The sequence below is a fragment of the Triticum dicoccoides genome, chromosome 7A, assembly GCF_002162155.2.
Source record: "Triticum dicoccoides isolate Atlit2015 ecotype Zavitan chromosome 7A, WEW_v2.0, whole genome shotgun sequence".
Lineage (NCBI taxonomy): Eukaryota > Viridiplantae > Streptophyta > Magnoliopsida > Poales > Poaceae > Triticum > Triticum dicoccoides.
In genome coordinates, this window is record NC_041392.1 from 684523954 (window position 1) to 684528743 (window position 4790).

A 4790-nucleotide genomic window follows, 5' to 3' on the forward strand; every position below is an offset into this window, starting at 1 on the left:
GGTCAGAAGAAATCGACGATGGCCCAGGTACACATTCTTCCTGCATTTGTCCAGGTATATACTTTCAGTGCGTGCATGCGTGGTATCCTTTGTTTGTCTGTCCTGGAAGGTTACTGAGGAGCGAGCCAATCGTTGATGGTCACGAACAGCAACACCTTAAGGTTAAATTCCTCCTGTCTGTGCTCATCCCACGTATGTACACCGTTTCCATTCCACAGCTGTAAAATTTCTTCAACTAATGGCCTTAGGTACACATCAATTTCGTTGCCGAGTTTCTTAGGGCCTTGGATGAGAACTGGCATCATAATGAACTTCCTCTTCATGCACATCCAAGGAGGAAGGTTATACATACATAGAGTCACGGGCCAGGTGCTGTGATTGCTGCTCTGCTCCCCGAAAGGATTAATGCCATCCGTGCTTAAAGCAAACCATACATTCCTTGGGTCCTTTGCAAACCCATCCCAGTATTTCTCTCGATTTTTCTCCACTGCGACCCGTCAGCGGGTGCTCTCAACTTCCCATATTTCTTTCGGTTCTCACTGTGCCATCGCATCAACTTGGCATGCTCTTCATTTCTGAACAGATGTTTCAATCATGGTATTATAGGAGCATACCACATCACCTTCGCAGGAACCCTCTTCCTGGGGGGCTCGCCGTCAACATCACCAGGGTCATCTCGTCTGATCTTATACCGCAATGCACCGCATACCGGGCATGCGTTCAGATCCTTGTATGCACCGCGGTAGAGGATGCAGTCATTAGGGCATGCATCTATCTTCTCCACCTCCAATCCTAGAGGGCATACGGCCTTATTTGCTACGTATGTACTGTTGGGCAATTCGTTATCCTTTGGAAGCTTCTTCTTCAATATTTTCAGTAGCTTCTCAAATCCTTTGTCAGCCACAGCATTCTCTGCCTTCCACTGCAGCAATTCCAGTACGGTACTGAGCTTTGTGTTGCCATCTTCGCAATTGGGGTATAACCCTTTTTTGTGATCCTCTAACATGCGATCGAACTTCAGCTTCTCCTTTTGACTTTTGCATTGCGTCCTTGCATCGACAATGACCCGGCGGAGATCATCATCATCGGGCACATCGTTTGGTTCCTCTTGATCTTCAGCAGCTTCACCCATTGCAGCATCATTGGGCACATCGTCTGGTTCCTCTTGATCTTCACCAGCTCCCCCCGTTGCAGCATCACCGTATTCAGGGGGCACATAGTTGTCATCGTACTCTTCTTCTTCGCCGTCTTCCATCATAACCCCTATTTCTCCGTGCCTCGTCCCAACATTATAGTGTGGCATGAAACCCTTGTAAAGCAGGTGGGAGTGAAGGATTTTCTGGTTAGAGTAAGACCTCGTATTCCCACATTCAGTGCATGGACAACACATAAAACCATTCTGCTTGTTTGCCTCAGCCGCATCGACAAACTCATGCACGCCCATAATGTACTCGCAGGTGTGTCTGTCACCGTACATCCATTGCCGGTTCATCTGCGTGCATTATATATAATTAAGTGTCCAAATTAATAGAAGTTCATCATCACATTAAAACCAAAGTGCATACATAGTTCTCATCTAACAACATATAGCTCTGCAGAGCATCTAATTAATTAAACCATACATTGAAACTATGTAAAACATTTCAATGCGAAAACAAATGCGATCATAATCGCAACCAAGGTAACAATTGATCCAACGACATAATGATACCAAGCCTCGGTATGAATGGCATATTTTCTAATCTTTCTAATCTTCAAGCGCATTGCATCCATATTGATCTTGTGATCATCGACGACATCCGCAACATGCAACTCCAATATCATCTTCTCCTCCTCATTTTTTTATTTTTTCCTTCAACAAATTGTTTTCTTCTTCAACTAAATTTAACCTCTCGACAATAGGGTCGGTTGGCATTTTCGATTCACATACATCCTACATAAATAAAATCTATGTCACGTTGGTCGGCATAATTTTCATAAACAATAAATGAACCAATAGTTATAAAGATAATATATATACCACATCCGAATCATAGACAGGACGAGGGCCGACGGGGGCGGATACCAAAACCATCGCACTATATAAGATGCAATAATAAAAGTAGGAAAATAATACAAGTATCTATGTAAACATACAAGTAAGAATATTTTTCCTTTCAAAAAGAAGATAAGAACAAGAGGCTCACCACGGTGGTGCCGGCGATGAGCTCGGCGCGGGTGATCGACGACGGTGAAGACGGGGACGGGGCGTGACGGACCGCTAAACCTAGACAAATATTATGGAAAATGGAGCTTGGAGGTCGAGCTTGGAGAGGAGAAAGCTTAAGTAGTGTGGCTCGGGCATTCCATCGAACACCTTGTGTGCATAGGAGGTGAGCTAGAGCACCACCAAGCCCTCTCCCCCTCGGCCAGAGAAAAACAGAGCACTGGGTTCTCTGCTCGCGAGCGAGGGGTATATATAGGCACCTCATTGGTCCCGGTTGGTGACATGAGCCGGGACTAAAGGGGAGCCTTTGGTCCCGGTTCAAGCCACCAACCGGGACCAATGGTGGTGGGCCAGGAGCGAGGCCCATTGGTCCCGGTTCATCCCACCAACTGACACCAAAAGGTCCAGATGAACCGGGACCAATGGCCCACGTGGCCCGGCCGGCCCCCTGGGCTCACGAACCGGGACCAATGCCCACATTGGTCCCCGTTCTGGACTGAACCGGGACTAATGGGCTAACCCGGTCTGGACCAAAGCCCTGTTTTCTACTTGTGAATTATGAATCGACAGAATCTAATCCCCCGACTGACACCGTCGGTTACCGAAGAGTAGGGTGGGGATTGGGGGGCAGGGGGCGACTCACAGCTGCACTTATTAATGGTGTAGGGCTCGGTCCAGATCTCCTTGGATTTTGGTAATGGTGTAGGGCTTGAGCCACTTATTAATGATCTAGACCGAGCTACTATAGTATGACCTAGATGTTACTAACAAGTGTTCTTTGCAGAATTAATGAATAAGTGTAGTATTTCAGACTAGCCAGAATTAATCTTTGTGCATACATCCTGCCATGCTGTTCCTTGCCAAATAAACTCCCAAAAGCAGTATTAATAAAATCGAAACGGAATAACACTTAGAGGACTACAGGAACCACAACAAGAAATTTTCTGTTGCGAGTAAGCTACTTGCCGTTGTCCATTTGCTCCCACCAAGTCAACCTATTATACATTCCCTGATCATCAGCGAATGGAGTTCCCTTCTTCCAGTGGAAGAAGTGGTATGTAATCTGAAATGAAGATTCAATTAGGAAAGCAATGACAATAGAGAAATAATTTCATGCTATAATCTTATGAGAAAAATAGCAATAATTTGTACTTCCAGAATTGAGGTTGGGCCAACTAGAACTGCAGTATTTACTGCCAGAATGATTTCATGAATTTTTCCACTACATTATTATATTTAAAGTAGGAAAAGAATGATTAAATGCAGGCTAACTATTTGGCTATTATGAAACAGTAAACCTTCAAACTAGAATACACTTTATTAGTTGGCAGGATTGGCGAATGTGTGGTAGCAATTTGTAGCTAGGGGAGGCGAAGGGTGGGCAGATGCGAACGTAATCAGCGCCACCAACGACGAAGATGGAGTTGCACATGCCATCTATGACTACGCCTTCTAACAGCCACTAACGCCAAGGCGCACTGGGACAGGATTGTCGTCCCAGAATGTTGTTCCCAAATAACAAGTTTTGTTCAAGCATCTATCAGCAAGATTATTCAGTATTGCCGTCACAGCACTCGCCAAGAGTTTTAAACACTTGAAGCATTAGGCAGATCTATTTTTTGTCCAAGCTACTTTGTACCCCACTTGTTTTGTTGACAAATAATAACAAGGATAATCAAAGATCATGTACAGTACCATGGTTGAGAATTCAGATCTATGGAGAATTTTGCTAATCAACCATTGCAGTAAAAAAATGTTTGGTATACAACCGGTCTCTCTATTTACACACCGAATCAATCAATGCCTTCCTGAACAATATGTCTTCCTGAAGAACATGAGAGAAGCAAAAGCCTCTTAGTACATTTGGCAGGCTAAATTCTGACCGCACGAAGCAAGCAATCGAGGTAAACAAACATGAATTGAGGTAAACAAACACGATCCACGGGAGTCGAGGACGTGTAAGGGAGGGAGGGAGGGGAGGGGGAGAGGCGGGTACCGCGAAGTGGCTGAGGTTGACGAGTGTCCAGGCCATGCCGGGGGTGCAGCCGAAGATGGAGAGGATGAGGAGCCAGGAGACGAAGAGGATGAAGATGTGGGTGGTCCAGACCCCCAGGTACATGAACCAGTCAGTGCTCTTATTCAGATCCGGCGGGGGCACCGCCTGCACGTACAGCTTCGCCATCGATCCCCTCGCCCTACCAGCGCGTGCGTGCTGCGGTGCGGTGGATCCCCCCGTCCGGCTCGGCGTCCCGAGAGCCGCGGGGTAGGGCGACACAGTGGAGTCAAGCGGCGGAGGAAGGTGACGATTTAGGGCCCCTCTCGATCTGGATCCGGAAGCTGCGGCTCGCTTCGATTTGGGGCCTCCCTCCCTCCCTCGCGTGCGGTATGGAGATAGGGTGAGGGGAGAGGGGCGGCGGCGGCGAGGTTGCCGGTGACGGAGCACGGGGGCGGCTATGGGTAGTGTTTGGGGTGGGGAAGAGAGAGCTGTGGGCATGGCGGATCTGACGGCGGCGGGGGGTGGGTGGCTGGGTGCGGCGGATGTGGAGGAGAGGAGAGGAGGGAAGGAGGGCACCGCCGCCGGCGA

At 47.7% G+C, this 4790-nt stretch overlaps 1 pseudogene; it reads right to left on the reverse strand.

Moving 5' to 3' along the window:
* Positions 1-3116: 3116 nt before the first annotated feature.
* Positions 3117-4388, reverse strand: LOC119327803 (annotated as a pseudogene).
* Positions 4389-4790: the final 402 nt, after the last annotated feature.